At 53.7% G+C, this 11164-nt stretch overlaps 2 long non-coding RNA genes across 3 annotated transcripts; both read right to left on the bottom strand.

The window, feature by feature from the left end:
• Positions 1–21: 21 nt before the first annotated feature.
• Positions 22–6108, bottom strand: LOC126037133 (uncharacterized). Its single transcript, XR_007505526.1, has 3 exons — positions 6014–6108; positions 5573–5684; positions 22–129 (listed from the first exon to the last, which is right to left on the bottom strand). It is a non-coding gene; the product is annotated as an uncharacterized LOC126037133 (long non-coding RNA).
• A 351-nt stretch (positions 6109–6459) lies between these two features.
• LOC126037132 (uncharacterized) lies at positions 6460–10949 on the bottom strand. Of its 2 annotated transcripts, none has more exons than XR_007505524.1 (4): positions 10870–10949; positions 7337–7448; positions 6896–7007; positions 6460–6566 (listed from the first exon to the last, which is right to left on the bottom strand). It is a non-coding gene; the product is annotated as an uncharacterized LOC126037132 (long non-coding RNA). The 2 variants fall into 2 exon arrangements; XR_007505525.1 differs by lacking the exon at positions 10870–10949 and adding an exon at positions 8656–8764.
• Between the last annotated feature and the right edge of the window lie 215 nt (positions 10950–11164).

Raw genomic sequence — 11164 nt, forward strand, 5'->3', positions numbered from 1 at the left:
GTCTCGAGCTACTTACTTGGAGGAGTCTGGGGCAGGTAGCTGGGATCTCCGGTCCCGAACACGGAGGTCAAAACATTCTGGAGACGCCTGGGAGGAGTCTTGGGTCGATCCCAAAGAAGAGAGCGCTTCCTGCAAAAGAGAAGAATCATCTTGGGTAGCTTCCTTGGAAGAGACTGGGGCTGCTACCTGAGGCGGTAGGTAGGTAAAGCAGTGGCTAAAAGACTCTGGGAGATGCCTGGGAGGAGTCTCGGGTGGATCCCGAAGAGCAGAGCTTCCTCCAGTGGAGCAAAATCATCTTGGGTAGCGGCACTGACGAAATCTGGGGCTGGGCATCCCCTGGGAGGCGTGACCAGCCTGTGGGACCAGGAGGCAGGTCTTGCTCACGTGCTCAGGGAATAGCCGATCCCAGCTCTGGGGTCAGGAAGGAATTTTCCCCCGGGGCAGATTCGCACTGGGCCCCGGGGGTTTTTTGCCTTCCTCTGCAGCACTGAGCAGGACCACTTGTCAGGGCTCCTCTGGTCCGTTCTGGCTAGGTTACTGCCTGCTGCTCGTGCACCACGAAGATGGCCTCTCGTGCCCTGCAGCTGGGGGGAGGAAGGCTTTTTTTCCCCCACAGTGGGCTAGCAAGTGTCCCCAGGGGTTTTTTGCCTTCCCCTGCAGCACTGAGCACGGCCCCTCGCCAGGGCTCCTTTGGGCCGTTGTGGCTAGGTGCCCGCTGCTCATGCTCCACGAAGGTGGCCCTCGTGCCCTGCATCCGGGGGGAGGAACCTTTCTGACTCCCAGGCCGGGCTCCAGGGGATGCTCCCGGGGGTTGCTTCTTGTCCTCTGTAGCACTGAGCACAGCCCCTTGGCAGGGCTCCTCTGGGCCCTTTCGCCTAGCTCCCTGCCTGCTGCTCTTGCACCTCCAAGGCACCGCTCGTGCCCTGGCTCTCTCGGGCTCTCTTGCCCAGGGCAAGTCTGGAGCGGGAGCGGAGCGAGCTCTGCTCTTCCCTTAGCTCCATTTCCCCAGGGCTTCTGGCTTGGGCAAAACAGCCTGTGCTTGGAAGGGCTCCAGGCTTGCTGCCCCATCGTGAGCTGCCACTTTTTGCCTCTCCCTGCATGCAAATCAAGCGCACGGCCAGCACGAGAGCGCCTTTCGTGCATTGTTGGCCAAGAAGCACAGCGGCGCAGAAAGTTGACGAACGCAAAAATACGCTTTGCACCTCTACCTCTCATACTGTGGAAAATACCCCACGATACCACACACCTCCTCCTCCTCCTCCTTCTTCTTTTGTGTGTGGTCGGTCCTGATCCTCATTCTGCACGTTCTCACCCTTCAGGAAACAGGGACTGCTTGGCCTGTATTCCTCCTGCTACTTTTTGTAGCTCTGTGACTTGCCTTTGCCGGGCTGCAAAGGATGTTTTCTCAAGCTCAACTGAAGAATGCATCAGCCTGCTCCTGGCTACACAGGCACATTGTGTTAAGGCTTGTGAGCATCGGCTCTGAAACAGACTCAGAAAAATAAAAATAATAGCCTGTTTCCACTTGCAACCTTTGTGTTATGTGTCCTTCAAAGTGCTTTTGGAGCTGAAACCCTCCTGGTGTTTCAGGCAAATAACTGGTCTCATTGGTATTTGACTCATGGTGAGCACAGGGAACAGAGCAGAGTAGAACAGAACAGAACAGAACAGAATAGACTGGAATAGTTCAGCTGGAAGGAACCTACAACCATCATCTAGTCCAACTACCCGACCATTTCAGGCCTGACCAAAAGTTCAAGCATGGTATTAAGGGCATTGTCCAAATGTCTCTTCAACACTGACAGGCATGGGGCATCCACCGCCTCTCCAGGAAGCCTGTTTCAGGGTGTGAACACCCTCTTGGGAAAGAAATGTCTCCTCACGTCAAGTCCGAACCTCCCCTGACAGTGTGGTAGCAAACGTCCCTTGGTGCCTTGGTAAGGAACGGTGAGGAAACCGTGCATGCTCTCTACATCTCTGCAGAGTTCCTGCAGAGGGAACCAAACCCTGTCTTTCACCTCTGGCATCACCACAACCAAAGGAATGTCTGTGCCCTAGATGCCCTTATTTACATAGTCTGAAGGTACAGATCCATTTTGGCACCAACGCACAAAATGGCAAGGAGACTACCTCTCTTCATCTTTCGGTACTCAAAATAATAAATCCTAAGGGAAAAAGGAGACTTGCCAGGGTTTCCGATAACATCTGAACATCTTCCCACAAACTGAGGTAGGCAAAGAACTCTCAGAAAGGTTCAAGTCACAGGTCAGCTGTGGAAGTTTCACCCATGGCTGAAGCGCCTTTGGTATCCCCTAGAAACACGGCCAACAGGTGTGTTTAATAGAAAGGCTGCGCAGCTGGGTTTCAGTGGGACAAGGGGATGTGACGGCAATAGCAGCAATGGGCTATTTTGACAGTTTGGAAGAGCTGCCTGGCCTTTGCCTGGCTGGGCTTTGGTCACGGATCCAAATGGTCCACGTCTGACTACGATCAACCTTTCCTTCCACCACACCGGGGTCACCTCCGCGCACTTGTTTCTCAAAGCCTGGCTTACTTCCGTGGCGGGCTGTTGGCACCCACCATCCAAACCTATGGCTCTGGTTACACTTTGGCTTGCCTCCAGGCTGCGGCTGCCGAAATCACCCCCTTTACGCCCCACGAAAAGGGGTTGTGTCCAGCCACATCAAGTCCCTGCTCCTCCTGGCTGCAGGGCCGCATAGGCTTTAGCTCTGGCACAGAGAGGGGACGGCTAATAGGGGCGGTCTCTGCGCTGCACGCTTGGTTCCTGCCATGGCCCGAGAGAAGAGGAACAGCACCAGGCTTCTCCTTGCAAGCCGAGTGGCAGAGGAGGCGCCAGGGACACCCAGCACCTGGCCCAGGGCATGGCCGCCAAGGGCAGGGAGAAACCCCCGGGCCTCCTGGCCACAGCGACAGCCCGTGGAATGATTGCCGGAGGTGACTTGTCGGTATGACGCACGCCCCCCGCCGCCCCTTGAGGGAAGGTGAACCTCCAGGGAGGAACGCAGCGCACACCTAAATGGGGTTCCATGGGAGCTCCCCAAGCAACGTGACCTGCAACTTTAGACGTCAGCAACACCAGGGGAGCTTGGTACGCTGACTCTGAAAAGTAACACGGAGGGTGGAGCGGAGCCAAGACCCCGCGGCCAGGCTCTGTGATTGCAGGGATAGGGAACCGGGACGATAGGAACGAGAGTGGTTGGTCCCTGCATTGAACCCACTGAAGCAAGGAGGTAACACAATGGGGGTTCTGTCGAGCTAACGCCCTACTTCTGGCTTATATCACACATGCCCAGTTCTGGGGTACTCACACGCAACAGCAGGTCTTTTTGGTGAACTCTGCTCATTATAATGCCAAAACACACCTCCACCCCCAAAGTAACCCACCTCCAAGGTGTGACCACCCCCCCACTGAGCACGCGCTCTGAATTTTCTCTAGCGTATACCTTTATAAGCAAACCGAGAGAACTTTATACCAATCAAAGGAAAGGTATGTATGACTAGAGTCACTCAAGCTCCACCAAAAAACTCAGAAAATATAAAAGGGCTTAAGAGAGGAGAAATGTCAGGGAAGACACCATCACAGACAAGTCGGGAGGACATCGCTGACTTCTGGGATCAGTCAACGAGCTGAGCCTCTCTCCCCACCCGCCATACGGATGCCTATCGCGTGAGATTCGAACACTCGGCTGTACCGAGTGCTTCCTAAGGAAACTTAGAATTCTTCAGAGCTCTTTTCTTTCATCATTTCATGCGCTTGTAGGCGACTGTATTGCCACCTGCACGTGCTTTGCAGACAGTCTATTTATCACGGGCAATCCAAAAGCACCTGTACCGTTGCTTTAATAAACTGCGCTGCTCATTTATCTAGTCGTGACAGTTCGTTAGTGCAACCAAACTCCCTAAGTCTGGTCATTCTCGTGCGTTGAACGTGGCTAAGCTGAGCGTACAGTGCGCTATTAAGGGCATCCCTCATCGTGATAGCTCAGCATATTGAACGCGACCGCCCTTAGAGCGTCAAATTGGACATCGCTCAGAAAGAAATTAAACCTAGCCGTCCCCAGGCCCTCTGACATCTGAGGATAAGCTGGAACGCAAGGCAGTTTATTTTCTGCCAAACTTCTGGACTCAGTAACGCCACACAGCCCGCGGGGCCGGCACCCCAAAGGCCTTCCTCCCAAGGATGCTGGGCCGAGGGGCGGCAGGCAGCGCTGCGCACAGGGGGCCCCCTCGCCCCCCACCCCGTGTCACAGTGCCACCACCCGGCAACGCAGCAGTCACAATGCCCCGGGGCACTATAAAAGGGGCAGCCTCCCCTGTCCCACTGCCAGTCTGCCTGGCAGGCGGCCCAGACACATCCCAGAGGAAGTCCGTGAGGAGCCGCTGGAATTCCTTGCCCAGTGCTGAGGGAGGAAGACCAGAGGCTGGACCAGGCTGCTGGAGACGAGAAGAACCACCAAGCCCTGGAGGTGCCCGAGGCCATCAGGCTTGTTTGGATGGGGAGCTGTGGCAAGACCAAGGGAATGTCTTCTTGAGGAGCACTGCAGAGCTCGCCGTCCTCACTCCCTGCGGAACCAGTGGCAGCAGCCGTAAGAAGTGGGATGCAGAGATGTTGCCAGGGCTCCCAGTGCTTTGGAGCACCCGCTGGTGGGCCGAAGGCGTGGGAAGGATTCTTGCCCCCAAAGCTGATCAGGCTGGGGGCACTTGGCTGCTCTCGGAAGCCCCAAGATGGCTCCAGGTTCAGGGAGAACAGGGCTTGGGCATCCTTTGGGGGGCCTGTCCGGCCTGCAGGACCAGGAGGCAGGTCTTGCTCACACGTGCTCAGGGAATAGCCAATCGCCAGCTCTGGGGTCAGGAAGGAATTTTCCCCTGGCGCAGATTGGCACTGGGCCCCGGGGGTTTATTGCCTTCCTCTGCAGCACTGAGCAGGACCCCTTGTCAGGCCTCCTCCGGTCGATTTTGGCTAGGTTACTGCCTGCTGCTCATGCAAGACCTCAGGTAGCAGAACCAGACTCCTAAAAGGAAAATACCCTTGAGGTTTTTTCTTTTTTGGAGGAAGCTCGCCCCTTTGGGATCCACCCGTGACTCCTCCCAGGCATCTTCCAGAGCCTTTTGGCCTTTTCATAGTGATCTTTTCTTAGGATCTTAGGTCCGTAAAGTAGAGGTCAAAGATCCTGGGAGATGCCTGTGAGGAGTCTCAGGTGGATCCCAGAGGAAAGAGCTTCCTCCAAAGGAGAAAAATCATCTGGAGTAGCCTCATTAGACAAGTCTGGGGCTGCTACCTGGGATCTCTGGTCCTTATAAGAAAAGGCCAAAAGACTCTAGGAGACGTCTGGAAGGAATCACAGGGGATCCCGGAGGGCAGAGGTTTCTCCAAAAAAGAAAAAAACCTCAACGGTAGCTTCCTTGGAGGAGTCTGGGGCTTCTACCTGACCCCTTAGGTAGGTAACGCAGAGGACAGAAGACTGTGGGAGATGCCTGGGAGGAGTCTCAGGTGGCTGTCAGAGCTGACAGATTTCTCTACAGGAGAACAAAAATGTCTCGAGCTACTTACTTGGAGAAGTCTGGGGCAGGTAGATGGGATCTCCGGTCCTGAACGCAGAGGTCAAAACATTCTGGGAGACGCCTGGGAGGAGTCTTGCGTCCATCCCGCAGAAAAGAGCTTCCTGCAAAAGAGAAGAATCATCTTGGGTAGCCTCATTAGACAAGTCTGGGGCTGCTACCTGGGATCTCCGGTCCTTATAAGAAAAGGCCAGAACACTCTAGGAGACGTCTGGAAGGAATCACAGGGGATCCCGGAGGGCAGCGGTTCCTCCAAAAAAGAAAAAAACCTCAACGGTAGCTTCCTTGGAGGAGTCTGGGGCTTCTACCTGACCCCTTAGGTAGGTAAAGCAGAAGACAGAAGACTGTGGGAGATGCCTGGGAGGAGTCTCAGGTGGCTGTCAGAGCTGAGAGATTTCTCTACAGGAGAACAAAAATGTCTCGAGCTACTTACTTGGAGGAGTCTGGGGCAGGTAGATGGGATCTCCGGTCCTGAACGCAGAGGTCAAAACATTCTGGGAGACGCCTGGGAGGAGTCTTGCGTAGATCCGGCAGAAAAGAGCTTCCTGCAAAAGAGAAGAATCATCTTGGGTAGCCTCATTAGACAAGTCTGGGGCTGCTACCTGGGATCTCCAGCCCTTATAAGAAAAGGCCAGAAGACTCTAGGAGACGTCTGGAAGGAATCACAGGGGATCCCGGAGGGCAGCGGTTCCTCCAAAAAAGAAAAAAACCTCAACGGTAGCTTCCTTGGAGGAGTCTGGGGCTTCTACCTGACCCCTTAGGTAGGTAAAGCAGAAGACAGAAGACTGTGGGAGATGCCTGGGAGGAGTCTCAGGTGGCTGTCAGAGCTGAGAGATTTCTCTACAGGAGAACAAAAATGTCTCGAGCTACTTACTTGGAGGAGTCTGGGGCAGGTAGATGGGATCTCCGGTCCTGAACGCAGAGGTCAAAACATTCTGGGAGACGCCTGGGAGGAGTCTTGCGTCGATCCCGCAGAAGAGAGCTTCCTGCAAAAGAGAAGAATCATCTTGGGTAGCCTCATTAGACATGTCTGGGGCTGCTACCTGGGATCTCTGGTCCTTATAAGAAAAGGCCAAAAGACTCTAGGAGACGTCTGGAAGGAATCACAGGGGATCCCGGAGGGCAGCGGTTCCTCCAAAAAAGAAAAAAACCTCAACGGTAGCTTCCTTGGAGGAGTCTGGGGCTTCTACCTGACCCCTTAGGTAGGTAAAGCAGAAGACAGAAGACTCTGGGAGATGCCTGGGAGGAGTCTCAGGTGGCTGTCAGAGCTGAGAGATTTCTCTACAGGAGAACAAAAATGTCTCGAGCTACTTACTTGGAGGAGTCTGGGGCAGGTAGATGGGATCTCCGGTCCTGAACGCAGAGGTCAAAACATTCTGGGAGACGCCTGGGAGGAGTCTTGCGTTGATCCCGCAGAAAAGAGCTTCCTGCAAAAGAGAAGAATCATCTTGGGTAGCCTCATTAGACAAGTCTGGGGCTGCTACCTGGGATCTGCAGCCCTTATAAGAAAAGGCCAGAACACTCTAGGAGACGTCTGGAAGGAATCACAGGGGATCCCGGAGGGCAGCGGTTCCTCCAAAAAAGAAAAAAACCTCAACGGTAGCTTCCTTGGAGGAGTCTGGGGCTTCTACCTGACCCCTTAGGTAGGTAAAGCAGAAGACAGAAGACTGTGGGAGATGCCTGGGAGGAGTCTCAGGTGGCTGTCAGAGCTGAGAGATTTCTCTACAGGAGAACAAAAATGTCTCGAGCTACTTACTTGGAGGAGTCTGGGGCAGGTAGATGGGATCTCCGGTCCTGAACGCAGAGGTCAAAACATTCTGGGAGACGCCTGGGAGGAGTCTTGCGTTGATCCCGCAGAAAAGAGCTTCCTGCAAAAGAGAAGAATCATCTTGGGTAGCCTCATTAGACATGTCTGGGGCTGCTACCTGGGATCTCCAGCCCTTATAAGAAAAGGCCAAAAGACTCTAGGAGATGTCTGGAAGGAATCACAGGGGATCCCGGAGGGCAGAGGTTCCTCCAAAAAAGAAAAAAACCTCAACGGTAGCTTCCTTGGAGGAGTCTGGGGCTTCTGACACCTTAGGTAGTTAAAGCAGAGGACAGAAGACTCTGGGAGATGCCTGGGAGGAGTCTCAGGTGGCTGTCAGAGCTGAGAGATTTCTCTACAGGAGAACAAAAATGTCTCGAGCTACTTACTTGGAGGAGTCTGGGGCAGGTAGCTGGGATCTGCAGTCCTGAACGCGGAGGTCAAAACATTCTGGGAGACGCCTGGGAGGAGTCTTGCGTCGATCCCGCAGAAGAGAGCTTCCTGCAAAAGAGAAGAATCATCTAGGGTAGCCTCACTGGACAAGTGTGGGGCTGCTACCTGGGATCTCCGGTCCTTATAAGAAAAGGCCAAAAGACTCTAGGAGACATCTGGAAGGAATCACAGGAGATCCCGGAGGGCAGCGGTTCCTCCAAAAAAGAAAAAAACCTCAACGGTAGCTTCCTTGGAGGAGTCTGGGGCTTCTGACACCTTAGGTAGTTAAAGCAGAGGACAGAAGACTCTGGGAGATGCCTCGGAGGAGTCTCAGGTGGCTGTCAGAGCTGAGAGATTTCTCTACAGGAGAACAAAAATGTCTCGAGCTACTTACTTGGAGGAGTCTGGGGCAGGTAGATGGGATCTCCGGTCCCGAACGCAGAGGTCAAAACATTCTGGGAGACACCTGGGAGGAGTCTTGCGTTGATCCCGCAGAAAAGAGCTTCCTGCAAAAGAGAAGAATCATCTTGGGTAGCCTCATTAGACAAGTCTGGGGCTGCTACCTGGGATCTGCAGCCCTTATAAGAAAAGGCCAGAAGACTCTAGGAGACGTCTGGAAGGAATCACAGGAGATCCCGGAGGGCAGCGGTTCCTCCAAAAAAGAAAAAAACCTCAACGGTAGGTAGCTTCCTTGGAGGAGTCTGGGGCTCCTACCTGACCCATTAGATAGCTAAAGCAGAAGACAGAAGACTCTGGGAGATGCCTCGGAGGAGTCTCAGGTGGCTTTCGGAGTTGAGAGATTTCTCTACAGGACAACAAAAATGTCTCGAGCTACTTACTTGGAGGAGTCTGGGGCAGGTAGCTGGGATCTCCAGTCCCGAACGCGGAGGTCAAAACATTCTGGGAGACGCCTGGGAGGAGTCTTGCGTCCATCCCGCAGAAGAGAGCTTCCTGCAAAAGAGAAGAATCATCTAGGGTAGCCTCATTAGATAAGTCTGGGGCTGCTACCTGGGATCTCCGGCCCTTATAAGAAAAGGCCAGAAGACTCTAGGAGACGTCTGGAAGGAATCACAGGGGATCCCGGAGGTCAGAGGCTCCTCCAAAAAAGAAAAAAACCTCAACGGTAGGTAGCTTCCTTGGAGGAGTCTGGGGCTTCTACCTGACCCCTTAGGTAGGTAAAGCAGAAGACAGAAGACTCTGGGGGATGCCTGGGAGGAGTCTCAGGTGGATGTCGGAGTTGAGAGATTTCTCTACAGGACAACAAAAATGTCTCGAGCTACTTACTTGGAGGAGTCTGGGGCAGGTAGCTGGGATCTCCGGTGCCGAACGCGGAGGTCAAAACATTCTGGGAGACACCTGGGAGGAGTCTTGCGTCGATCCCGCAGAAGAGAGCTTCCTGCAAAAGAGAAGAATCATCTTGGGTAGCCTCATTAGACAAGTCTGGGGCTGCTACCTGGGATCTCCGGTCCTTATAAGAAAAGGCCAAAAGACTCTAGGAGACGTCTGGAAGGAATCACAGGGGATCCCGGAGGGCAGCGGTTCCTCCAAAAAAGAAAAAAACCTCAACGGTAGCTTCCTTGGAGGAGTCTGGGGCTTCTACCTGACCCCTTAGATAGCTAAAGCAGAAGACAGAAGACTCTGGGAGATGCCTGGGAGGAGTCTCAGGTGGCTGTCGGAGTTGAGAGATTTCTCTACAGGACAATAAAAATGTCTCGAGCTACTTACTTGGAGGAGTCTGGGGCAGGTAGCTGGGATCTCCAGTCCCGAACGCGAAGGTCAAAACATTCTGGGAGACGCCTGGGAGGAGTCTTGCGTCCATCCCGCAGAAGAGAGCTTCCTGCAAAAGAGAAGAATCATCTAGGGTAGCCTCATTAGATAAGTCTGGGGCTGCTACCTGGGATCTCCGGCCCTTATAAGAAAAGGCCAGAAGACTCTAGGAGACGTCTGGAAGGAATCACAGGAGATCCCGGAGGGCAGCGGTTCCTCCAAAAAAAGAAAAAAACCTCAACGGTAGCTTCCTTGGAGGAGTCTGGGGTTTCTACCTGACCCCTTAGGTAGGTAAAGCAGAGGACAGAAGACTGTGGGAGATGCCTGGGAGGAGTCTCAGGTGCCTGTCGGAGTTGAGAGATTTCTCTACAGGAGAACAAAAATGTCTCGAGCTACTTACTTGGAGGAGCCTGGGGCAGGTAGCTGGGATCTCCAGTCCTGAACGCAGAGGTCAAAACATTCTGGGAGACGCCTGGGAGGAGTCTTGCGTCGATCCCGCAAAAGAGAGCTTCCTGCAAAAGAGAAGAATCATCTTGGGTAGCCTCATTAGACATGTCTGGGGCTGCTACCTGGGATCTCTGGTCCTTATAAGAAAAGGCCAAAAGACTCTAGGAGACGTCTGGAAGGAATCACAGGGGATCCCGGAGGGCAGCGGTTCCTCCAAAAAAGAAAAAAACCTCAATGGTAGCTTTCTTGGAGGAGTCTGGGGCTTCTACCTGACCCCTTAGGTAGGTAAAGCAGAAGACAGAAGACTCTGGGAGATGCCTCGGAGGAGTCTCAGGTGGCTGTCAGAGCTGAGAGATTTCTCTACAGGAGAACAAAAATGTCTCGAGCTACTTACTTGGAGGAGTCTGGGGCAGGTAGATGGGATCTCCGGTCCCGAACGCAGAGGTCAAAACATTCTGGGAGACGCCTGGGAGGAGTCTTGCGCTGATCCCGCAGAAAAGAGCTTCCTGCAAAAGAGAAGAATCATCTTGGGTAGCCTCATTAGACAAGTCTGGGGCTGCTACCTGGGATCTCCAGCCCTTATAAGAAAAGGCCAGAACACTCTAGGAGACGTCTGGAAGGAATCACAGGGGATCCCGGAGGGCAGCGGTTCCTCCAAAAAAGAAAAAAACCTCAACGGTAGGTAGCTTCCTTGGAGGAGTCTGGGGCTTCTACCTGACCCCTTAGGTAGGTAAAGCAGAAGACAGAAGACTCTGGGAGATTCCTCGGAGGAGTCTCAGGTGGCTGTCGGAGTTGAGAGATTTCTCTACAGGACAACAAAAATGTCTCGAGCTACTTACTTGGAGGAGTCTGGGGCAGGTAGATGGGATCTCCGGTCCTGAACGCAGAGGTCAAAACATTCTGGGAGACGCCTGGGAGGAGTCTTGCGTCGATCCCGCAGAAGACAGCTTCCTGCAAAAGAGAAGAATCATCTAGGGTAGCCTCATTAGACATGTCTGGGGCTGCTACCTGGGATCTCCGGCCCTTATAAGAAAAGGCCAGAAGACTCTAGGAGACGTCTGGAAGGAATCACAGGGGATCCCAGAGGGCAGCGGTTCCTCCAAAAAAGAAAAAACCTCAACGGTAGCTTCCTTG

This window comes from Accipiter gentilis, unplaced genomic scaffold (assembly GCF_929443795.1).
Source record: "Accipiter gentilis unplaced genomic scaffold, bAccGen1.1, whole genome shotgun sequence".
NCBI classification, from domain to species: Eukaryota; Metazoa; Chordata; class Aves; order Accipitriformes; family Accipitridae; genus Astur; species Astur gentilis.